Source organism: Neophocaena asiaeorientalis, unplaced genomic scaffold (genome assembly GCF_003031525.2).
Source record: "Neophocaena asiaeorientalis asiaeorientalis breed wild unplaced genomic scaffold, Neophocaena_asiaeorientalis_V1.1 scaffold106, whole genome shotgun sequence".
Classification (NCBI taxonomy): Eukaryota; Metazoa; Chordata; class Mammalia; order Artiodactyla; family Phocoenidae; genus Neophocaena; species Neophocaena asiaeorientalis.
The window spans coordinates 1198917-1225273 of record NW_020172597.1 but is presented as its reverse complement, the minus strand read 5'-3'; positions in this window follow the sequence as shown (position 1 = coordinate 1225273).

Below are 26357 nucleotides of genomic sequence, written 5' to 3'. Positions count from 1 at the left end.
GATTATTATTTTTAGTATCGTTATTCTTATTAAAGTATGCAGGGACAGAGCTGCCAGCAGGAACAGACAGTAAGTTTGGATTCACTTGGCCATCTCGATCTAGTGGTGCCATTTGCACAGCAGGTAAGAGCACAGGTTCCAGAAGCAAATTGCCTGGGTTTGTATCTCAGCCTTACTACCTCTCAGCTGTGTGACCATTATCAAGTTCTCAACCTCTCGGGGCTTCAGTTTCTTCATTGGTAAATAGGGATAATCCGCCTGCTGAAGAATCTGATGGTTGTACTGCCCCAAGATGACATTCCAAGAGACTGTCCAGGTAATACGGACCTCCCTGGGCCTTAGGGTGCAGAATCTGAAAGGTACAGATTTTACCTTTTGAACCAGACGAGATGAGGGTTTAGAGACCTCTCTGAGCTCCTAAAAGATGGCAGCAGCTAACCCCAGTTGTGATACCTTAGGAAATCTTTTTATAATTACCCTGATCTGTATCATGTGCAGTGAGCAGAGAATGCACATTTACCAAGAAACTGTAGTGGACGCTGTGGTGTGCTGCCCAGATTCCACCGTCAAAAACAAGACACCCATTCCCCCATTGCCTGGAGTGTTGGCAACTGACGGCTCACAGCTGAGTCCCTCTCCAGGAATTGGCCGCAAAGCCCTCTCCTTGGAGGCAGCCCACATCCAATGAGATACAAAAGTCCAGCCTCTGTGCCATAGATAGGACTACTCTGTGGGATAGGATGACCAATATGCCCCATTTTGCATGGGATTTTCCAGTTTTAGCATTGAGAATCCTGCATCCCGGGAACCCTCTAGATCCCAAGCAAACTGGGTCAGTTGGTCACAGTACTGTAGGTCCATTCCAGCTCCAGGGCTCCCCCACGAGCTCAGGCCCTGTTGCAACTGCATCCATCACCGTTCAACCCCTTCCTCTGCCTAAACCAGCATCCTTCCCTCCCCCACCCCTCCCAAAAAGCTTCCTGCACACAGCACCCCATCTCAGAGTGTGCCTCCCGGGGAGCCCGAGCTCAGCAAGCACCTCCCCTGCGCCAGGCTCCAGGCTGATACATGCCTTGCCCTGTTCAGTCCTCATCAACAGCACTGGAGGTGGGCATTGCTGTCCCCTGAGAAAACCAAGGTTCGTGGATGCTAAGTAACTTGTCCAAGTTCCCACAGCAAGTCCAAACTCTTTGCCACTGCCACCCAGTAGCCCCCTTGCCTTTGCTATCTAATTGCATTTCTCTCTACATTTCTCTAATGTGCCTTACCTGTCTTGAAAATAAACCCAACCACTTAATTCCTCTCTTTTGACCACTTTGGCCAAGATGCAATAAAAACCAGAATTCGTACCTGGCATGAAGAAGAAAGCGATGTGTCTGCCTGGTGTCACCTGCGGGGGGCAGAGCTGCTGGGGAAGAGCGGCTGCAGACTGGTAGCCGACTCCACCTACTTGCAAGGCTCCTGTAAACTCAGACCCTCCCCATTGCCTCCTGAATTGTGTTCCTTTCTTCCTTTCTTTGAAGAGACAACGACGCTCTCAGCTTTCAGCTGTAAATAAAGCTCCCTGCTTTTCAATTTCTCTAAGAGGCAGCTGCCCCCATAACTAGAAACAGTTCGCACTTGTTCATGGGCTGTCCCTGCTGCTGCCCTCACATCATTGTCTAACTCTCACCTCCCCTCCAGACCTAGGGCTAGCTTGCCCTCAGGAAGAGAGAGAAGTACCTCTGCCTCTGTTTCTCTCTTTTTGCCCTTTCTCCCTTCTCCTCCCCTTCCCCTCTACTCTTCCCGCCTTCCTTTGCTCTCCTCCCCTCCTCCCTGCCCCCTCTTCCAATGTCCGAGTCCCATCCTCCCCTTGCTGACCTCCCCTCTCTTCCCCTTCCCTCTCTCCTCCTCCCTTCCTCACTCCCCTCTCTCAGCTCATGTCTCTCCTTCCTTCCTGGACCTGTATTATCCAAGGCCATGGCACCCTGGAAATACCTGAGTCTTACAAGTCAAACACACCCAGGGTCAAACATCAGCTTCAGTTTTCTCACCTATAAAATGGGATAAATGAGACCTACTTCTCATGGTTGTTGTGGAAATCCAATGTGATCACGTAGGATGTAGCACACAGGAGGGGCACCATCTATTTTTATTCCAACCTCCCCAAGGGGCATAATACAGATTGGAGTTTCCTCCGAGAGGGAGAAGAAGATGGATGAGGGAGGTGACCCAGAAAGCCCTCCTCTTCTCATTAGCACTCTGCAATTTGCTGAGAAAGAGGCTGCCCCCAAGACTCAATACTACCCCTCCCAGCACTCCCCAACCCTTCTCCTGGGGTTGAGAGTGATGTCTGGCATGGGATCCTCCAACGCAAGCCATCACGCGCCACTGGCACCATCTGGTCTGCCAACAACTTCACGTGGGATTTATTACCTATTCCCTTCCATTAGCATAAATAATATGGAGCTTGAGTTTCATGATGGTTTACATAATAAACAAAACAGGTCAATTGCCCACAAAACTAGTCTCTGTGAACAGTAACAGATTTAATTAGACTTATTTTATCCTGGGTTTTCTGGAGTGAGGCAGATGTCTCTCGTGCCAGGGATAAACTTCCCCATAAACTTCTGTTTCTGGGAAGGCAGCTCCCCATCCTCCAAAGAGACGAAAGGGAGGAGAGAAGAAAAGGGTGGGGGGAAGGAGGAAGAGGAAGACAGAGGGTGGTCTGTGTTACCCTTCACCCTCCACAGGTCATCTGGTCCCTCCCCCTGCCTCCATGCCTACCCAAACCACCTGTTATGGACTGAATGTTTGTGTCCCCCTAAACTTTATATGTTGAAGCCCTACTTCCCAGTGTGATGGTGTTTGAAGATGGGGCCTTTGGGAGGGAATAGGGTTAGACAAGGTCATGAGGATGGGGCCTTCATGATGGGATTAGTGGCTTTATAAGAAGATGACCTTGCACAGGCAGCAGGGAAAGGCTATGTAAGGACACAGCAAGAGGGTGGCTGCCTACAAACCAGGAAGAGGGCTATCATCAGAAACTGGATCAGCTGGCACCTTGATCTTGAACTTCTTAGTTTCCAGAACTGTGAGAAATGAAAGTCTGTTGTTGAGCCACCCATTCTATGTGTTTGTTATGGCAGCCCCAGCAGACTGAGACACTGCCGCAGGTACCTTGGACCACACAAGCCTGAGGGAACAACTTTCCTGCTCAGAACTCTCTACCGGCTTTGTGTTGCCCAAGATCAAGTCCAAGCCCCTTGGCAGGGCCTCGCTCCCCATCGTTTTCCTTTATCTTGGCCTTGTCTCTCACCATCCCTCTTCACAGCCTGTCCCCACATCAACCCACCAGCCACACACATCCACCTGAAGTTACTAAATGCTCTTTCCCCTCCCAGGTCTCCACACCTTTGCTTGGGCTGCTTCTTTTATCTGGAACACCCCGCTCCAGGCCCCTCATGTCTTTACCAGTCATCCTTCAAGTCTCAAAGCCCAGCCTTCTCTGACAAGGTTCATCCCCCTCTGTCCCCACCCCATCCTCTGGCTTTCAGGGCACCCTGTGACCTGCTGACTCTGACCGTCTGATATTTCTGCACGTGTGGTCCCCACACAGGATGGAAGCTCTCTGAAGGCAGTAATCGTGGGGTTTGCTCTTAATCTCCTGGGCCTAGAACGGTGCCCAGCCCGGAGACTCGCTCTTCACCCAGAGCTCCTAGCCGCTCATGACCTGCAGTGGTTTTCAATTCATGCACAGCAGACAGATGATTCTCAAGGATTTCTGACCTTCCTTGACCCTTTGCTCTAACAGTTTCTCCACAGCCTGTGAGTGGGTGCTTAAGATAAAATCTGATGAAATATTGAGAGGGTTGGCAAGGTGCCTGCTAGTAATGGACATCTGTGGGGGTTTCTGTATTTTTCTTATTTATTTATTTTATTTGTTTTTATTTTTGGCTGTGTTGGGTCTTCATTGCTGCGCGCGGGCGTTCTCTAGTTGAGGCGAGTAGGGGGCTACTCTTCGTTGCAGTGCGCAGGCTTCTCATTGCGGTGGCTTCTCTTGTTGAGGAGCACGGGCTCTAGGAGCACGGGCTTCAGTAGTTGTGGCACGCGGGCCCACTAGTTGTGGCGCATGGGCTTAGTTGCTCCACAGCATGTGGGATCCTCCCGGACCAGGGCTCAAACCCGTGTCCCCTGCATTGGCAGGCAGATTCTTAACCACTGCACCACCAGGGAAGCCCTCTATGGGGGTTTCTGTGCAGCATCATTTGGTAAGAGGATCCCCATTTTCCCTTGGGAAGCCCCCTTCTCTCACTTTCCACCCACTGGTCTGGGTGGGTAACAACTCTGGTTTCCAGGAGTAGGTGTGTGACCCAGGACTGACCAATTGAGGCACTGCATCTCCCAGCCTTGGTACCTGATTCAGGGACACCAGTTGGCCCAATGAGACTCAGCTGAGGCTTTTTGTGGACCGAAGAGGAGAGGGATATTCTCCTTTAATGCAGGTGGTTGAGCAGGCAGGATATAAGCTTGGATCATCCACGGGCTGTTCAGAGATACAGTCGAGCTAGAGATGAAGGGCATGAGAACGAGCCCCCGTCCTCGATCCCACCAGGATGGAAGCTGTGTCTACCCTACCCTACCCCCTGGGCTTTTCCATCACAGGTGAGTCAAGAAAAGCCCCACCCACACTTGTTTAGTCTTGATAAGCCAGCTTGAGGGGGTTTCGGCTACTACAGCCAAAAGACTTTTGACTGATGCCCTTACACTTTGGCACAGAAATTTCACTTCTAGGAATTTGTCCTAAAGAAATAGACTAAGGCACAAAGGTTTCTGAATGAAGATGTTCACTGATGGTGTGCCTTCTGAGATCCACTCAGACCACAACCTCCCCAGGCCTCCCTCAACCCCTAGACTGAAGGAGACGCTCCAGCCACCCCATGTTCAACCTCCACCTTGGAACTCCACACAGCAAACAGCGGCCTCTGCAGCCGGAATGTCCCCACATCCTCAGCCGGACGCTGCAAAAGGAGGTCACATTCCCAGGCATTCTTAAATGACTATAACTTGGACAATCCAGCACCTCCTGCCCTCACAAGAGCCTGGCCCACCTCCAAAATGCCCCCAGCGTGCTGCCCAATATTTCTTCAGGAACACACCCCATCATCTTCCCCTGATCCCCTTCCACAAACGGCAACACCACCTCCTGTCACCCCTGCTGAGGGTGCCAACCTCCTTTCCAGCCACACTCACACAGAGGCCTCAGCAAAAGCAGGTCCCCATCCTCCCCTTCACCACTCGGTCCCAAACAGGGAGGAGGCTCTTTTGTCATTTCCCCAGCACGTCTGAGACGAGACCATGATGGGTTTTTTTGTTGTTTGCTTGTTATTTTATTGAAGTATAGCTGATTTACAATGTCGTGTTAGTCTCAGGTGTACAGCACAGTGATTCAGTTTATTATATATATATTCATACTCTTTTTCAGGTTCTTTTCCCTTACAGGTTATTACGAAATACTGAGTATAGTTCCCTGCGCTATACGGTAGATCCTTTTTGCTTATCTGTTTTATATATAGTAGTGTGTATGTGTTGGGATTAACAGACCATGATGTTTAATGAGGCTCCACTGAAGGTTCAAGGATATGGAAGGGAAGCTCCACACAGAGTAACCTACAGGCTGAATCTACAGGCTCGACACACACACATAAGGCCCCTTAAGGGATGTTTTCTGCCTGGCTTCCTCCTGTCTCCACAAGGCAAAGGCCAGCTCAGCTCAATCCAGACCCAACTGACACAAGGCCCAAAGGAAAAAGGTGACTTTCCCTCCCTCGGTTCAAGACCCACCACCCCAGTCCTCATTTCCCCTCCCAGGACCAGTCACTTCTTGGACAGTTGACAGAGGATCGCTGAGCCTAGGAGAAGATCCCATGCCAGCCAGGCCAAGCTGGAAGCTTGATCCAGGAAAGTGAGTGGCTTGCAGGGTAACGGAGTCACAATTGCAGCTGGACAGAGGCTCTATATCTGGGAGAGGATGGGTGGCAGCAGGCCCTGCTCTTGCCCTGGCTGGACCCTGATGCTGCCACTACCCCGTGGCAGCCTCCAGGCCGAAGGTCAGCCCAAGGAGACCAGCAGGCTGCCTGCATACCCAGAGCAGACCATGGGTTGGAAGGAAGTCACTGATTGTCCAGAGATAATTTCAAGAACCAGTGGAGGAGGCCAGAAGCAGCAGCCCAGCCCATCAGCTGCCTTTGGTGAGCTCATCTCTGCAGAGTTAGTTATGCAGCCTTCTCAGGCAAAAGTCTGCTAACGATGAACGCATTCTCTGCCTGCTGGGGACCCATGCTGGGGCTGATGGGGAAGGGCAAGGAGGGTTTCAATTAAAGAGGAAATTGGGCAGAGTGGGGACCCAAGAACTAGCAAGCCTGGATAACGCCCCCCTTGGCCTCACTTTTGCCACACTCCTGGCTCCTTTCTGGGGCAAGACCAGGGGATGGGGTGTCCCTATCTGAACTCCTTCAGCCCTGTCCCCTCAGGCACTACAATTTCTTCAGGCTAGGTTGTCACCTAGCCTAGCCATCTGGAGGCCTGAGTTCCCTGTGTCCTGGGCCCGTCTCCCCAGTGGAATTCTCTTTCCAGCCTCACTAAGTGTACCACCCATCATCTCTTAAACCTGGGATCTGCTCCCCTGGCACCTCAGGTGATATCCCTTAGACATTGTTCCTGGTGTCAGCAGAGCCTGCATAGGTGCTAGCTGGGCCAGGCCCAGCCATGACTGACAAGAAAATCAGTGTTGAAGACTGACCTTGTTTGAAATCAGATAGAAAAATTACAACCAGGTAAATTAGAAGAACCAAGGAGGAGGCACTCTCTCTAATAATGGTTAAACACTAGATTTAGATAGAAATGTTTTTCATTCAAAACCAGACAGGAGAAAAATTGAACAATATAGGCTATGAAATATGTTGTAATGTAAAAAAGTGGTCATATCATGCTATACTAATGAAAGAGGCCTCTTGTGAAAACAATTTACTAAAGGAAACAGAAGGTGTTTTTAGAAAGTCCTCAGTTTTCGTTTTCAATCATTTTCTTAAATTGACCCTCTGCTTTCTGTCCCTATAGTCTTAACTTTTCCAGTGTGTCTTATAAATGGAATGAAATAGTTTGTCGCCTTTTGAATCTGTATTCTTTAACTTAGTGTAAGTTTTCATTTCTCTTGGGTAAATATCTAGGGGTAGAATTGCTGGGTCATAGGGTGAGTGTATGTTTAACTTTATCAGAACCTGCTGAGCAATCTCCAAAGTGCTGTATCATTTTGCATTCCTAACAGCAATGTAGGAGAGTCCCAGTTTCTCTGCATCCTCATAGGCACTTGTACTGCCAGGTTTTTTTACTTTAGCCATTCTAATAGGAGTATAGTAGTATATTGTTGTAGTCTTATAAGTTGGCTCTTTAAAGCAAGCGGAAAAGAGTGAAGTGATAACACTCCACTCAACTGATTCTGACCTTGGCCAACGGGATGTGGATAGAAGAGACAGTGTGTGAGTTTTGAGTCTCGGCCTTAAGAGTCATGCAGTGTTTCTTCTTGCCTCTCAGGGAGCTTTGACTTCCATCACGAAAATAACATGTCCCAGGTTGCCACTGGCCCAGAATGAGATATGGAGTACAGCTACCTTAGTCAGTATGTACGCCCACAGCCTAAGCAAAACACCTGTCAACCTTCAGATTTGTGAGCAGAAGAATAAATACTTACTGTGATTTATCATGGTGTTTGGGGTGGTTTGTTACATAGCATTATTGTGGCAGTAGCTGACTAATACACTAGACAATTTACAGATCATACTTAAAGGTTTTCAACAGAGGGTTAAGTGAATAAACTCATTTATACATTCAATAAATTGAATTTTTAAATGGGGGGAAAGTAAGTAAAACAAAAGTGTTAGATGAAAAAGGAGCTAATTGGTTAAGAGGCAGGCAGATGTAAAGAGGGCTAGTTAAAGAAAGATTGTAAGTCATGACTTAAGTCTTCATTAGAAGCCTATGAAGACAAAAAAAATGGCAGAAAAATGGAATCACTGATGTGAAGGACAAACTTTAAGAAAAGGAGAAAGGGATTTAAAAAGTAAAAGAGAAATGACACATAAGGAAGGCAAATAACTGAGATCTAATATACAGAAAATTAGTGTTTCTAAAACACATACAAAAATAGAACCAAAGAAATGATCAAAGGTATAATAGATGAAATGTGTTCTCTTAGAAAACTGAGTGTACAGTTTGAAAGGAATCACTAAGTGGCAGATAAAAATATTGAAAAAAAATTAAGGCCTACACGTATCCTCATTAAATTTAAGTTTTTAGTATAAAAAAATTATCCTCAAAGTAGGCTTACAGAAAAGAAAGTTGGTTCCTGCAAACAAAAAACAAAATCAGGCTTAGATTTGCACTCTAGGACTATGCTGTCCACTGCAGGGGTCACTATCCACACAACAACTGAGCACTTGAAATGTGACTGAAGTGAAATACGTTAAAAGTGTAAAACACACACCAGTGTTTGAATACATAGTACAAAATGAAATATTGTATAGTATCTCAATAATTTTTATGTTTATTATATGTTGAAATGACAATGTTTGGAATATGTTGAATCCAATAAAATATATTAATTTTATCTATTTCTTTTTACTTTTTAAATATGGATATCAGAAAATTTTAAATTACATATATGGCTGCTCTAAAATAGGGGTTGGCAAGCTATGGCCTGTGGGCCGAATCTGGTCCTCCGCCTGCTTTTGTAAGTAAAGTTTTATTGCAACACTGTCACACTCATTTGTTTCCATATTTCTATGCTCTTCCAGGCTACAGTGATAAGGTTGAGTAGTTGCAAGAGAGATCAGATAGCCTGAAAAGCATAAAATATTTGTAACTGAGTCATTTTCAGAAAGTTTGACAACCTCTGCACCAAAATATCGTGTGAAAATTTCAAACGAATTTTGAGATTAAAAAGTAGTATAATGTCTAGATAGAGCCAAATTCTCACTTACATGTGTTTTTCCCCTTTCAACTTGGCAGAGCTTTATTTTCTTCCTTTATTCCTTTTTTCTTCCTTATTTTCCTTTCCTTTTCTTTCGTTTCTTTTTTTTTTTTAATGATAAAACCTGGTGTGGGTGACAACTTGAGGGAAATGGATACCCTTAATAGGCTATTGAAAAGGGCATAAATTTAATCTCTACCTTTCTGGATGGCAATTTGTTAATAGATATCAATACTGTAGATCTAGGGTTCATGGGAGGAATTCAGGAAGATCTTTTATGAACTTGAATGAGAAATTGTTGCATCTTTATTTTTACTAAACTCTAATTGAAATTTAGCATTTCCTTTAGTTATAAATGTAGGCATGGTAAGCAGGAAAAATGGTCCCCAAAGATGCCCAGGTCTTAATTCCAGGAATCTGTGAATGTGTCACCTTACAAGGCAAAAGGAACTTTGCAGAAGTGATTGAATCAAGGGTCTTGAGATGGAGAGATTACCCTGGATTATTCCAGTGGGCCCAATGTAATCACAAGGACCCTTGAAGAGGGAAGCTGGAGAGGTAGCGTAAGAGAAGGAGATGTGCCGAGGGAAGAAGACGTTGTGATGCAGGGCCACAAGCCAAGGAATGTGGGCAGCTCCTAGAAGATGAAAAAGACAAGGAAATGGATTGTCTGTCCCCCAGGGCCTCCAAAAGGAAAGCAGTCCCCAAACACCTAGATTTTAGCCCACGGACATTAAGTTTGGACTTCTGACCTCCATAAAGTAAGAAAATAAAACTAAGTTTATGGTCATTTGTTACAGCAGCAATAGGAGGCAAATACGGTAGGCCAAACAATTGTAGAATTAGCACCTTGTCACCCATAAAAATCAGGTATTTTCATATCAGATTACAGTTCTTGTAAGTATCTCAAAATATTGTTTACACTTATCTTAACTCCAAATTGTCAATAGTTAACAGACCTGCTTCTAGATCCTGATATTAAGTGTATTTCCCCCAGTCTATTTCTCCCGGTCTATTGCTTTACTTGGTTTGGCATAAGGTATTTTTGTCTTATAGGAACTTTAAATGCTGATATAACTAGAATAATCAACTTTTCTTTCGTGGCTCTTGCAGTTTATATCTTTCTTAAGAGAATCTCACCTATCTCACTGTTATAAACATATCTTCCTACATTTTTTCCTAATATTTGTTTCGTTTATTTTAAAGGTTGTTTTTAATGGATCTGAAGTTTGGTTTTGTGCATGATACGAGGTAAGAGTCTACACTTATTTATTTTCTAGATGGTGATCCAGTTGACTCAACATTGCTTATCTTTTCTTTGCTTATTTAAATGGCCACATTTATCTGATACTAAATATACTTAATATCCCTTAATTTAATAAGCATTTACTGAATTCCTACTTTTTGCCAGGCACTACTGTAAGCAGAAGAATTGCAGTGGACACAAGACAGACAAAAGGAAGCAGGAAAGAGAAAAACACAAGATGAAAATGCAGAATTCCATGATCAATTTTTTTTTTTTTTTTTCCATGATCAATTTTGACAACAAATAGAACTGGATTAAATTTCCCTATTGTAAAACAAGGACTCTTGTTTTAGGCCAAAAAAACAAATTCAATTGCACTCTAGTCCAGGAATAGTCAAATAAACAAGAGGGATCTGACAGAAAGCCTAGAAACAGATCCTAGCAGTGGGTCATAAGGTGGGTGCCCTTTCAAATGTGGGGTAAAAGAGTGGATTAGTTAACACATGACATTGGGGGAACTGGTTGACTATTTGGAGGGGAAAAAAGTTAGATCCTTATCTCCCCTCATCAAAATAAATTCTCAATTGCCAAATAACTTTAAACTACTAAGTTTTAGAAGAACCAGAAGAATATATGGGTGAATATTTATCTGACCTTGTAGCGAGGAAGGTATTTCTAAGCCCAGTATTTTAGAAGAAAACACAGAGGGAGAGAATGACAAATCTGAAAACATAAAAATGAAACCATTATGTAAATCAAAATATCATAAACAAAATTAAAAATCAAACAACAAAGTAGGAAACTAAGAAACAGGCAAAGTGAAGAACTCTTACAAATCCATAAGGAAATCTGAAAACCCATTAGAAAAATGAGCAAACGACATAAATATGAAATGATAGAAAACTACAAAGAGCAAATAAATATTTGAAAATTTTCAGCATTGCTAGTAATAAAAGAAATTCAAATTAAAACAATGAAACATATATTTTGCTTGTCATCTTAGCCAAGCTTTTAAAAAATCACAGTACTTAGAGCTGGCAAAGGTTGAGAGGAAAGGAAACTATTTTGCTCTATGGGGGGAGTGAGAATTGTCACAACCATTCTGTAAGGCAATTTATTTATATGGATCAAAGGCTGTAAAATGTCCATACCCTTTGATAAAGCAATTCCATTTATAACAATTTCTCCTACGGAAATAATTAGAGATGTGCACAAAGATTTATTTGCAAGGAGGTTCCTAGCAGTGTCGTACACAATAACAAAGGAATAAAAACCAAATCAAAAAAATGAAGATAATTTACTTACAGTCCTCTACACTAGGGGATTTGTTAAATAAATCATGTTAGAGTCATATGATGGAATGTTATGAGGTCATTAAAAATCACATTTCCAATCATATTTCATTTTAAGGGATGATGCTCAAGGTGTGAAGTCAAGTAAAAATAAAAAGAACACTAGACTGTATTGATTGTGTGATAAATTTCGCAAGTCTGTTCAGTTATATAACACGTTCCTACTTCCACCCACCCCCAACTTTCTGCTGCTTCTGCCAGTTGTGGCTTGTTTCCCTAGCACCATCTTCTCTCTTGGTGTCTCTGCCACTCCCCAAGGACCCCCACCTTTGATGGACACTGCCCCTCTCAGCAGGCACCTTTACCTCCCATGGGCTTCCAACATCTCCATCCAGATCCACTGTCAATGCATTGAAGTCATCTGTACCAAAACCTACTTGGGACTTGCAAGTTGAAATAGCTAGATGAAAAGAAGAATTTATGGGTTCACATGACCAAACCATGGGAAGCAGAGAGGTGTACTTGGATGGCAGAAATGACCAGAGCCAGGACTGTGACTGCCCTCCAAACTTTTGCCACCTCTGCTTCTCTTGATGTGTGGACTCTGTTCTCTCCTACTCAGGCTGAGCTCTCCCACAGGGTAGAAGTTGTCTCCGATAATTTCAAGGACCATATCTCATGCCTTTGCCTTCAGAGAAAGATTGACTCTTTTCCCTTAATTCCAATTTAAAACTCTCAGGGAAGTTTCCTGATTGGCTGGGCCCATGTGGCTATCAGGTTGAATCCTGTGATTGGAAGCTCCCACTTGAACCACAGGGTTGGAGCAGGGGATGAAGCAGTTTCCCAGAAGAAGGGAGGGGTAGCAAGTGGGCCAAACTCCTCTCTCTCAGTGGAGTGCTCATGGAATGCTGTTATGTCTCCAAGGTCTTATGGGGGTTTTAGTCAAATGGTCCTTTCTATTTTTGCTGAAGCCCCCTCCCTCCTTCCCAGGTACATACACAGAAGTCCATGGGGCTGGGTCATGGGAAAAATCAGAGTTAGAACCCACGAGATGCTCAGCCTCACCTCTCCCATATGGCCCCAAGGCTCTGTAACTAGCTATCGTCCATTGCATGCCTTCTATGTGCCAAGCACTCTACATACTTAAGGTGTCTATAACCAGCCTGGCCAGCTCAGCAGGTGGGCGTACAAAGGCAGACACATCTGTGAGTATGTTTCCAATTATTTAAGTGTCCATCAATCTTAATAATAGGATCTGGTGACTCCATCTTAAGGCCTCTGTCCCCATCCCTTCTGAATTATTCAAAAGTCCTAGGTGCTCATGGAGTCAAAAGAGGTCAAATTTACTTCCAGACACCACTAGAGAAAGAAACAGGATGCCCCTCCCAGCTGAAGGCTGGTCCTGCCTGCCCAGTGGACACCTGTCCACCAGCAGGTCTGAATACTGCCAGCACCACCTGGGCATCCAGGGTCCCAGCTCTTTTATTATGCATATGTACCCCTCCACATATACCCCAAAAAGGTCTTGTTACCTCTCAGTAAGTTTGCCCACTGGCCTCATATTTGCATCACTCAGAGGAAGACTCTGAGTAGCTTCCCCAAACAAGGAAGCTCTGCTCCATCTCTGTCTACCCAGAGAAATAGCTGGTGACTTCTGGATATGAAAACATATCCGGAAGTTTGTACCTTGTTACATGTATTGTTATCTTGTTTCATTCTCTCCACAACTGATGACTTGGACACAACAATTATCCCCCACCTTATAGATTAGGAAGCAGGGAAATGGGCCCAAGTTCACCCACCTACCACTGGTGGAGCTGGTATTCAGACCCAGCTCTTTCTGGCTTGGCGTTCACAGATGTTGAGCTGGCCCTGCCTAGCTGCCTCTTCTCTCAGGGTAAGTTTTCTTCCAGGAGACACTTCAGTCCCGGGAGAAATGGTGATGGCCCTGTGCCACCAGCTCATCAGAAACGCTGGAGCATGGCTGGATTCCAGAGCTGGACACAGCTCAGGCATAAGCTGGGAAGCCCTCTGAACACTCCATATTTGCCTAAAGAGTAAAAGCTAAGAAGAAACACAGTATATTGTTAATAGTATTTATTGCTAGATGTTGGGACCATGCATCATTTTAATTTTCTTCTTTATACTTTTCTGTATTTTCCTGGTTTCCAACAATAAACATGGATTACTTTCATCATTCAAATAACATTAAAGAATATATAAATGTATATTTAATCTTGGCTAAAGTGTCTGCACCCTAATGCTAATGCTTTTCCATATCTCCACATCATAACAATGTCCTTCAAAAGATCCCATGTGGGGCTTCCCTGGTGGCACAGTGGTTGGGAGTCCGCCTGCCGATGCAGGGGACACGGGTTCATGCCCCGGTCCGGGATGATCCCACATGCCGCAGAGCGGCTGGGCCCGTGAGCCATGGCCGCTGAGCCTGTGCGTCCAGAGCCTGTGCTCCACAACGGGCAAGGCCACAACAGTGAGCGGCCCACGCACCACAAAAAAAAAAAAAAAAAAAAAAAGATCCTATATGTCTGTCTGACTGTCTGTCTGTCTGCCTAGGAGGCAATGTATCGAAAGCTCTAACTTAGCTCTGCCTCTGTTGTGTTGGAATGACGGTCTGGACCCTCAGCTAATGAGTCATCCCCCTCAGCCACACAGCACTTCCCACACATGGACTGTTTTCATGGACCCGATGGAGCAGCTGTCATCATTTCCCTTTGACAGATGAAAAAACTGAGGTTTGGGGACATTAAGTCACTTGCTCAAGTTCAGCTTGTGAACTCTGGCTTTCTAGCACTCCTTACATCCAAGGCAGAGTCAGCCATCAGCGAAGGTGGGGACGTGCTGTGGCCCTGTGATCAGGGGCCTTGGTTTTGCAGTCAGCACACTTGAGTTGAAATCCTGACTTGGTCATTACAAGCTTTATGACCTGAACACGTTGACTTACCTTCTCCAAGTCTCCAGATCCTCAGCTGCACAATGGGATTACTGTAAGGAAGAAAAGAGACAATAGCCTTCACACCTCTGGGATGGCTATAATTTTTTTAAATTTTTACTGAGGTAAAAATATAGGTAATTGACCTATAACATTATGTTAGTTTCCCATGTACAACATAATGATTCGCTATTTGTAAATATTGTGAAACGATCACCACAATAAGATCAGTTAATACGTGTCACCACACAGAGTTATGACATTCTTTTTCCTTGTGATGAAGACTTTTAGGATGTCTCTGAGCAACTTTCAAATACGCAATACCATTTTATTAACTATAGTTACCATGCTGTACATTACATCCCCTGGATTATTTATTTTGTAACTGAAAGTTTGTCCCTTTTGACCCCCTGCGCAAGACTTTTTCTTTTTTTTTTTAAAAGGAAAATAACAAGTGAAAAGGATATAGAGAACTCTGAATCCTCACACACCACTGGTAGGAATGTAAAATGATGTAGCTGCTGTGGAAAACATTTTGGCAGTTCCTCAAAAATTTAAACATAGAATTACCATATGACCCACAATTCCATCCTAAGTTATGTACCCAGAAAGAACTGAAAATGGGAGTTCAAACAAAACCATGCACACCCAGCACTATTCACAATAGCCAAAAGGTAGAAATACCCCAAATGTTCCTCAACTGATGAATGGATAAATAAAATGTGGTATATCCATACGATGGAATATTATTCAGCCATAAAAATGAATGAAGTATGATTTATGCTACAATATGAATGAACCTTGAACACACTATGCTGAGCTGAAAAAGTCAGACGCAAAAGCTCATATATTGTATGACTCGTTTCTATGAAATGGCTAGAGTAGATAAAACCACAGAGACAGAGCAGACGAGTGGTTGCTAAGGGCCGGGGTGGGGGTAGAGGTGAGGGATTGGGGAGTGACTGCTTAATGGATATGGGGTTTCCCTTTGGAGTGATGAAATATCTTGGAATAAAGGTGATGCCACTGTACTGTACATTTTAAACCAATTTAATGTTGTGTGAATTTTATCTCAATAGAAAAAGAGAGAGAAAATTAGTACTTAGTACTGAACCCGGCATATAGTAAGTGTTCATGTAATAAGTGCTAATGTTTCAGACAGATTGCAGGGACACAAACTCTGAGCCCCGAGCAGCCTGCTGCCGCCATAGGCTGGACAAGAGGGGGTGCAGAGGGGCTTCCCCAAGCACTAAGGCCCCAGCCCCAAACCCCAGCTAGACCACGAGGACCTCAGGGGCTCACTCTGCATCCCAGGCCGGCCTGAGGCTGACAACAGTGAACAGGCCCGGCAGTATCTTTGCCACCTTCTGCCACATTTGCATCCCAAATCCCTGCCCTCTAAATCTCACCACCACCGGCAGGAAAGAAGACAAGGAAAGACGCAGGACATTGCCCCATTGGCCCCACTGCCTGATTCAGAGCCAGGCTGACCAATCACCTCGCATCTCCCAGGAGAGGCAACATCTGAGCAAGAGACAGCCCCAGGCTCATCTCACCATATCAGATGCTCTAGATTGCTCACCCAAGATGAGCCTAAGATCTGTACTCCAAGAGCCTAAAACCAGGAGAGGGAGGCTAGGAGAGAGAGTGGGAGAGGGACAGGGGAGGAACATAGTGGAGAACTGGAAGCTTTGTTCCCAGCATGGCCAAGTTCCGTATCTCAGCATGGTAATGATAAATGTCTTTGTCCTCCATCCCATCCCACCCCAGGATAGGGGAAGTTGGTTGGCAGAGGAAGAAATGGAGTGAACCACACAACCAGGGTCTTCTTTCACTGCCCATCAGCAGCACACTTGACAGAGCTGAGCATAAGGGAGGACCCACTGGAGACTGGCTCAGCCCAGGAGATCCTTATCCAGGAGGGTCTGCCCCTCCCCTCCCAGGACCTCCTCAAGGCCCTGGGAGCCTACAGGTGGAGGCTGAGCTTGCCTCCTTCCTTCCTTCCAAGCCCACTATCCCTCTTTGCAAAGAGAAGCTTAAATGCTAAAATGGAAGTATCCCCACCTCCCTCCCACCCTGCAGCTCCCCTAAGCCCCGCCTGAACGCATGTGAGGAGGAATCTTGTCCTCGGGGAGCTGCGCCAACACTTGGCCACCTTGGAAAGGATGGGGCTTCCTGTTCAATTAACATGCATGTGACAGGCAGGGGTGGCGAGGGTGTCAGCATGTAAGGAATTAGAAAAACACTTCGTGATTTTCTCCCTGGCTCCAAGAAGAGGGAGAGCCTACAGTTCTGCGCCAGGAGCCAGAAGCCCTTTTCCTACCCTTGATAATAGCGAGGGTGTGTTTTCTTTCATTTAAACTCTGCCACACTTTAATTTAAAGTTTCTCTCTTTTAAATACGTCCTGGCCACAGAGTGTACAGCGATGAGCTGCCAGAGGGAAGCGGAGCGGGAGAGAGGATCGGCTGTGAGGACACTGCTGCTGCTTAAGTGAAAAACTGTGTCCCTGGGAGAAGAGGGAGGGCGAGAGGGCAGGCGGAGAGAAGCCCTGAGACCTGGAGAGGGAGCACGGCATAGAGGGGGGTCCCCAGGGAACCAGGCAGGCCCAAGGACCCAGTCAGTGCCCCCCACTCCCCTCCCAGCTCTCCCCTCTGCTCATTCCAGGCAATATAGGGGCAGCCACCTCAACGGGGCCATGGTTTCCACAGTGGGGTGTCCCTGCCACCACCACCCCCAGCCCACACAACACATCACACCGGAAGGTGCAGATTCTGCCATAGCCGCCAAGTCTCTATGAAGAAAGGACTTCTTCCAGGTAATCCAGGAGAGGAGGGTAGGAAAGGACCAGAACCAGTGCCAGTGTGTCTGCGGGGCCACGCAACCCCCTGTGCTCCCTCAGAAGCCTCCGATTTGAGATACACACTCCCTTGGAAGGGAGACATGTAATTAGACCATTAGCAGGGCTGAGGCACTAGGTCACCACGTGACGGTGGGCAGGTGCCGCCCCTCTCTGGGCCTCCGTGTCTTCTAAATAAGAGGCACAGTGAGCATTTGTTGGGTTTTGATTTCCCAAGACCCATTTCCTAATATCACCCAGATTTTTGGGGGGTGGAAAGCAGAGTGAGGGCACCTCTCCCACGTTGAATACTGACTTGGCAAAAAGAAAATTCCAGGTGACTGCCTTGTGGTCTGGAAGATGAGTTTTCTTCCTCCTCCTGAAGCCAGCACAGCCAGGGAACGGGCGTGCAAACCCTGCTCACCCTCCCGTGTGACCCTCGGAGGGATGCCACGGCAGAGGGGCCGATGGCGGTCAGTCCTGACCCCAGCTGCACACCCCAAACTGTGCCAGACGGAACCCCACATTCCTTTCAGCCTGACCACCCATCACCCTTAGTCCCCTCCTGTTCCTGAGGCCAGTTCAGTGTCCCCTCTTGAGTCAGAGAACCTCAAAGACTTCCGGCCAATGCCCTTCCGCTTAACTTGCCCGGAACCCATTTCTGTCACTTTTAAACGAGAACCAGATTGGCCCCGACTGACCCCAGATGGACTGGGTGTTCCTCCTCCGTGTGACAGCCTTTAGCTCTCACGGGCCGTGCGTTTATAAGGTGAGTGGAGGTCAACAGGCGGAGGGCAAGGCCCTTGTGTCGGGTTTGTTTTCAGAGAGGCATGGCTGGGGCTTTGCGGCTCACCCCTCCTATCACGGAACTGGGGCTCTCTGTGTCCTTTACTGCTCAGTTGTGCCTTCCCTTTGCAGTCCTTCAAAGGCCTCCCCCAGCTTTGTCGTGTCCTGCAGAGATCTCATTAGTTTCTGCTGTCTCCCTCGGAGCGGCATCTGAAGGTAACGCTCACCTTCGCGTCCTCATCTCTTCTCAGCTCCTGTTTCTGCTGACGCTGCTGCACAGGTGTTACTATCCTGGTCTGGGGAAGGCGCGGAGGGGGAGAGCCTCTGCAGGGCTTCAGGAGCCCCGGCACTGGTCCCTGCTTGTTCACGGGCAAGGCTCTGTTTCCCTGGCCTCCATTTTTCCATCTGTAATAAGATGGGCCATGTCTCACCCAGATCTCATCCTTGACGGTAGGGGACGGGGTGTGAGGCTGCTATACACCATCCAGCAGAGAGACTGAGAAGCAAGCTGGGGTCCAGCCATGGGATTTTCCCAGGACTATTGACTACAGCCTCCTAAAGACCTGCCTGCCTCCAGTCTCACTGGGTTCTGCTCCATCTTCCAGTTTCCACACCTAATTTTTTTCTCCTTTGCTTCAGATCTCCCAGAAGCTTCACGTTACTCCAGACTCTTTCTGCTGTGGCTCCATTCATCCAGAAGAGGGGTTCAGTCCCAAACAGTGAACAATCATTCATTGGGAGTGGCACAGACCAATCAGAAAGATGCCCTGGAGGGAGCCCTGAGGCTCCCTGCTGTGCCCAGAATTAACCCTTTAGTGTGGGGTGATAGGGGGCACATAATAAAGGGGCTGGGGGAGCTCTTGGGCATCTGGGACAGCAACTCTTTACCGGAACGAATGTCTTTCACTATATCCTGCACTGGTGCTGTTAGGTTTCTCTACCCATCCCTCATCTGTGTAACCAACGCCCTGCATTAAGTCCCTTCTGTCCTAAAGGTTTACTGAGGTTTCTCTTTGCCTGGCTGGATCCTAACTGATATAACATCTGACATCAGAATTCCTCTGAGGGAAGCAAATGTCTCTGTATGAGAAAATACCTTGATAAGGCACTTGGGGGAAGGTAGCGTCCTGAGGGTATGATTTGACCGGAGACAAGGAAGCAAAAGAGATAGTTAAACTGCTCTGCATGGGAAATAGTGGGAATTCCCAGGTAGGGGAGAGGAAGAGAGCAAAGGGGAAAATAATAAAACAATGTAGCAGGCTGCCACTCAGGTGGTGGAAATGGCTGAGGGTCTTTTAGGAATGGAAATATCAAAGATGAGCTTTTATGTTGCTGGCATTCTTGCAATCTATAAATCCCTTCTTCTCCCCATCCTCTGGAAATGTCTGCTACCCACAGAGACTTTGTGTCCCCAGCCATGCTTTGTTTTCGGGGTGAGGCTGATTTTGTTTAATGGAACATAAAATAAAAAGATTGAGGTCCGTGTCTGGGCGGACTCAGGGTGAAACTGACAGCACCAGCAGTGGGGGGTGAGAAGATGTACAAACAATTAACTCCGTGCAAGCAGGAGCTCAAAGCTAGAAATGACAACGAGAATAAAGAGCTGATCTTCCGTGGGGCTTAGGACGTGCCAGGCTCTGCTCTAAGCATCGCACTGAACTAACTTGTTTAATTCTCACAACAACCCTAGGAAGTAGGTACTGTTGCTATGTGGCTTCTAAGGACGTGGAAACTGAGGCACAAAGCAGCTGAGTAACGTGGATCCCTCTAGCAGGGGCTAGAGCTGGGATTTGAACTCGAGACAGTCTGAGCTCCTAACTGGTCCATATGAGAAGCCCTCCAGGCATGTGCAAGAATCTTGGGAGGCTTTCAGCCTGCAGTCTGTTGAACCGGGAGGTTGAATCCATCTGACCTGGATTTTAAGGAACGGGTGAGCCTAACTGGTGTCTGGGTTTATCTATGTTTGCATCATCTCTTTGACTAGCTCTGAGTTCCCCCCAGGGCAGGGACAGTATTTTATTCCTCTGTGTCCTCAGATCTACCAAGGGGCCTGGCATAAAGCAGGACAAGGCTCAAGTTCACATTTATTACACGAAGCGAAGCAGTGGATGGGAGGGAGGAAAGGAAAGTCCTACAGGGAAGCCAGCACGTTCGTCTAGGCCAGGCTGGAGCTGAATCCAGGACCGAGGGAGACATTTGTCGCCTCTGTTACCTCTCCTCCCAACCCCTCCCCAGTGCTAATTCCAGCACTGCCACCTCCCATGTGGGGCGCAAAGCTGTGGATTTTTCCTAATTGAGAAGGAAAACATCTTCTGTCTAGTCAAGGCAGCTACATCGAGGCGGGACTGTGGAGGCGAGCAGCACGAGCTGGCAGCAAACACTCAACTCGATTCGGAGCCGCTTTTTCTGCCACTGTGGCGCGTTTAAGTCTCCCTGTGTTTTAAAATGTAAGAGCCACGACACCCTCTTTGAAAGCCCCAAAGAGAGAGCGTGCTGACATCTCAACAGGGACAGCTCTCCAGGGAGGTGCAGAGGGGACGAGGGGACTCTACAGCAAAAGAGTAGTCGCTCTCTGCAGTACTGTCTCTTCGGGATTTATCCCAGCATTCTTTATTTCATTTTCATGTGATAAAAATTGAGATGTACAACTCTTGTCTCAGCAAACACGGGCGGCAGTCAGCTGGAAAGAGCTTTGTTCTCCCACGTGGGCGGGTGACGGGCAGGAGACAGGCTCTTGGGAAACATTTCTGGGGACCATGGGGATAGAAGCCCCTCCTTTATCATCCCTCATCCAGCATGCGTGCACACATGCATGCAGGGCACACACGCAAGCACACACAATACACACATGCGCACACACACACATGTACACATATCTCTTCTCCCCAAAGCCAGGCCCCAATTCACAAGGAGCCAGAACTCCAGATCTGTCCCAAGTTCAAGAGACCTCTATCAGTGACACCTGCGGACACCTCATCTCCTCCCGGGGACAGAACGCGGCTGGCATTGCTGGGATCAGGGAACTAGAAGCTGGGGCGCCACAGGGCTCTGCGTCAGTAATCTAGGCACGAGATACTGCTGGCCGGGACTAGAATGATGGTGTTCACAAACAGGAAGGGAGGGGCAGATTCCAGAGATATTTAGGAGGGAGACCTGGCAGGACCTAGCGATTGGATGGAAGCAGAACAGTAAGAGAGATGAAGGAGTCCATGTAAGAGGAGGGGTTGCAGGTTTCTGGCTCAGGTGCCTGGGTTGATAGAGTTGACTTTCCCTGACACAGAGAGCCCTGGAGAGGAAGATGGTGAACTCTGTGTTGGCCATGGTGAGCCTGAAGGGCATCCCAACAGAGATGGCCAGCGGGCAGTGGGATACGCAGGTCTGGTGTACAAGATAGCCGCCAGACTGGAGATAGAGATTCAAGAGTCCTCGGCACATGGATGGCAATTGTAGTCTCCCAAAGAGTGGAGAGGGAAGAAGGCCAAGTGCAGAGCCGTGAGGATCAACAATACTGAAGAGCCTAACGAGAAAGATGAGATTGAGAGCTTAGGGTCCGGTGCTGGGCAGAAAACCAGGAGAGTGTGGTACCTTTGGAGACAAAAGCGTGTCCCAAGAAGGCGGGTGTGACCCTCAGTCCCAAAGGCTGCAGGCTGTCGGGCAATATAAGGACAGAGGGGTGACCGTAGGATCTAGCATCAGGGGTGCCACTGTTGACCTTGGAAAGGTCTTTGCAGAAGCAGAAGACTACCCACATAGGTAGCCTGGCTTCAAGGCAAGAAGGAGAGACAGGGTCAGAGCCACAGGAGTCACCAGGACTCTCAACGGGGGCGTTGTTGTTGATGTGTGTTTGTCTCTTTGGCGGCTTAATCTTTACAATGGAAGAGCTTTCCGTAGGTTTATAGGTTAAAGGGGGAAAAGCAGTATGGAGGCAGAGGTTGTGAGTCCAGGAGAGAGGAGTTACTCGTGGAGAAAGGTCCCAGGAGAGAAGGTGGAAGGCATGGAGTCAAGGGCGCAGATGGAAGTTGACAGAACGGCAAGAGGAACAGCTCCTCATCTGGGGTGGCAGCGGGAGTGAATGGCAGGCTGTGTCCCAAGAATGCTTCCAGGAGGGGGAAGGAAGGGCCTCAGCCTCGAGAGCCTGGGGCAGCACTGAGGGTTTGGAGCAGTCGGGAGAAGTGGAAAGACTGGTGAGCAGGGACAGAAGGGCCACTCAGGGACCAGGCAGTGACCCTTCCTTCATTCCAGCTGTTTGCTGCTCTGTTACGTGATCGCCTCTTCCTGCAGCCCCAAGGGTAGCAGCTTCTCAAGCCTTCCCAAGCCTGTCTGCGGCCAGGGAAGCTGATGGGACCTTGGAGAAAGAAGACCGCAGTCTAGCTGAGCCGTTGGCAACGCCCTGGGCCACTGCGGGGGGCAGTGAGTCCCCCGTTGTCAAGAAGTCTAAGCCAGGGATCTCAGCAGGGCTCTGCCGTGGGGATTCCCACGCTGGGAGGGGCTAGGCTCCGGCACTACTGTCCTATCCCGCCCTGGGTTCTAAAGGCATGGGACAGGGTCTGTTTCTCCCTCTGCTGCACTCAGGTTGGGAGGGGTGATGCTGAGTCCGGCCAGGCCAATGCCCTGTCGACACTCTCCTCAGCCCCCCTGGCCCTGCGTGGCTCTTGGGAGCTCCCATCCCACCCTCCCAATCCTGATATTCCGAGAAGCCCCGCCCATTCAGGTTCATTTCCTGTTAAACTCTGTCGATCAAGGCCTCCCTCATCTTTAGAACATCCCAAGAGGCTCTGGGTATTTGTCTTCTATAATTTTCAGATGAAGAGACTAAGGGTCAGAGAAGTTAGGACTTTTACCCAGGATCACAAAGCCAGTGGGTAGTAAAACTACATGCTATGGCTCTGGGTTGTGTCCTGTCTATTACACTCTACACAGCTGGGCCCAATGCCCCCACCTCGAAGACCTCCTGCCCAGCCCTGGGCAGATGCATCAGTGCTCCAGCCACACGGCTGAGTAGTGAAGCTGCCCCCTCCCCAAGCCTTCTCCATAACAATCACTGAAACTGGCCACAGCTGGAGCTTCCAAGGATGGGCCCCAGATGCTCAAATGCCCTCAAGTTGCAGCTCTCCCCTCCCTCTGCCTCAAGAGTTGATCCAGAGAACCCACCACTCAGCTGAGGGTCCTAGTCCATCCAGCCAGGGAAACTGTTTTTCCCAGCTCATCAATCCTCATGGAATCCTAGTAAAAGAGGTGTCCCTCCCTTGCAGATGAAGGAACTAAAGCTCAGAGAAGTAAAGTGACTTCCTCCAGGTCACACAGCCAGAAGTATCCAGGCTGGATCAGGAACCCGGTTCTCCTGATTCTGAAACTAGTGTTGCTTCACCTCACCCCACTCCCTCTCTGGTTCCCCCAAAAGCCAGACTCGATCTTCTCTCCAGCTAGATGGCAGATTCCAGATATAAGGACCGAGTCTCCTGGACTGTACAGGTACAAATCATCAGATGCAAGCTCTCCCTGCCTCTCTCTTGAGGTCTCTGTGGCAGCACCTCAAGAAAGTTCTGGCCAAATGCCTAGGGAGCTGAGGACTGCCTAGCATGGAGCTAGGAAGACACCGTCACTTGCTGAAGATCCCTGAGGGCTGCCAGGGGACACCTGGAGTGGCCACATCCTGAGTGATCCCAGGGGCCAGAGCTAGGACCACTGGGGAGGTGGGAGGGGTGGTACAAATGGAAGTAGTGATGGAGATTTTATCTCACTCTAAGGAAAAATTCACTGTAGCCAGGATTGTTGCCCAGAGACGGAAAACCTTGCTTTAGGCTAGAATAATCTTCCTGTCTGTGGTGAGGAGGGTAACCTCCTCCCAAATCAGGATGCCATAAAGAAATTCCTGCAACAGTTAAAGGTCAAACTAAATGATCCCAAATGCCCTTTCTCACTCTGAGATCTTGTGGTGCAGCGTGTGAATCCCAATCTCTCTCTCTCCCTCCCTCCCCCACGGGCCCACCAGTCTCACACTCGCATCTGCACCCTTTTTTATGAATATTTAAATGTCATCTGATTGCATTATGCGTCACAATCAGAAAAAACTAGTCCTGAAAGTCCCCTCCTCTGCCTTTCCCCCGTTCCTCACTGCCTTGTAGGAGCCAGAAAAATACATTCATCCCTAAGTTATAGCTTCTATAGTTCCCTTCTCCCCCACCCCCACCCCAACTCAGCTTTTCTGGCAGGTCCACCTGGTCCTGAGCTGCTGGGGGTGGGGAGGCCAAGGGGAGTGCAAGACCAGGGGTTGGGGGGGGTAGTTCCAGTCACCGTCAGCATCCATCCACGCCAGCCCTTCCTCTCTGCCTTCATCAGCTCAGGCTGCTACAATAAAGTACCACAGCCTGGGTGGCTTATAAACCACAGACACTTATTTCTCAAAGTTTTGGAGGCTGGAAGTCCAAGATTAGGGTGCCAGTGTGGTCGGGTTCTGGTGAAGGCCCTCTTCCAGTTTGCAAACTGAGAACTCCTCACCCTCACATGACAGAAGGGGCGAGGATTCCTGTGGGGGGGGTGTGGTTCTCCTTATAAGGGCACTAATCCCATTCACAAGCGCTCCACCCTCATGACCTAGTCACTTCCCAAAGGCCCTACCTCTTGAGACCATCTCATTGAGGGTTAGGACTTCAACATATGAATGGGGCGGGGGGGCACAACATTCCATCTCTACACTCTCTTTGTGGCGATCGCAAGCTAGAAGCAGACAGTAGCATCCTGTCCCCAAGTCTCACCCCGGCTGTAGTGAAGTCCTTCCAGCATCCCAGTAAACAGGTCTGGCTGAGCTGGGAAGAAAGAAGCAGGACTGTATGTGTAGCCATAGTGGACGGGGCCTCCCAACAGCACCTGTGACCTCAGGCCAAGGCAGGCAGGGAGCCAGGGAGTAAATACCCCAGCCTCTCTCCTCTCCCCCCCATCTCCTGTCAGGGCTTCCCATTGGCCAAACCCAACCGGAAGCCAGAGGCAGAGGAGGCTGGTGGGGGTAAGGCTAGCGCACAGGGCAGGGTGGAGGAGGGATGGGACAGGATGTGGAGGGCGGAAGCAGCAGATCCAGCATGGCCGGCCTCCCACTCTCCCCTGCCTCTCCCTGCCCTTCCACCATGGCTTTCTCTCTCCTTTCCTCTCTGCACAAAAACTAATTCCTCTCACTTTCTCTGCAGAACAGTTTAGCCAATTTGTTGTTCTTATTGCCTTGGCTCCTGCCAACACCTGCCCTCAGGAGCTCACCTTCTTGCCCAAGCAGCTTATCAAGGTATTTCCCTAAACAAAGACCTTAAGGGGAATTGTGCTGTCAAGCTGTTAAGTAATCTTTTTTTTTCCATTTTTTTTCACCTTAACTATTTAAAAAGGAAAGGAGGGAGGAAGGGGAGTATTCCCTAAGGGATGAGTTACTATTCTGTCCCAGAAACCTCTCTGCCTAAGTCTGGAAGCAGAGCGATGGGCTTTTGGTCTCCTGCCAGACCCCCATGGTCCTGGGGTGGTGACTGACGTCCTGCTTTCTCCCATGTACCCCTCAGAAAAAAGTGGAGACCTCCATTGGGCCCCCCATCCCTGGGATCTCCACTTAAAGGGCTGCTATTTCTGCCCACCCAGAGCTGACCGTGACCCCAAATAGCCTACTCCTGCCCTTGGAGGTCTGTCCCCCAGCTCTGAGGCAGCCCTGCCCTGGAGGATGGAGTCTGCTGCTCCCCCACGCCTCCCACTCCGGGGCCAGCAACCAGGACCCAGGGCAGCAAATGGGGCTGTTAACAAAGGCTCCCCGCTGGGGTCTGAGGTTCCCCCTCCAGGAGCCACTTCCTCACTACATACCACCCTCCCAGATATTTGGTTATGACCTTTTTAAGTCTCCAATTTCCTGCCTTGTTATTTAGAGAGCAGCTTGGTCTCTGGGGAGGGAAGGGAACTGAATACCTATTCGTGGCACTTCAGAAGGCGGGCTCCAAAAGGAGAAGAGAAAAGGCTCACCTCTCCCCTCCGGAGGCTGACGATGCAGCCCCGGAGCCACGATCCTCCCTGGCCTGCCGCAGGGACTTAGCAGATACCCAGCAAGGTCATGGACTGGTCTGACATCTGTCACTCAGGCTTCCCACACTAGCGTGCCCAGCGTGAGCTCACACCAGCACGTGAGAATGTTGGGAGAGTCTCTGCCTGCGTGCTCTCTGCGTGTGCCAGCGGGAAGATGGGCACGGCGGGTGGGGGTGGTGAGTGTGGACCCTAG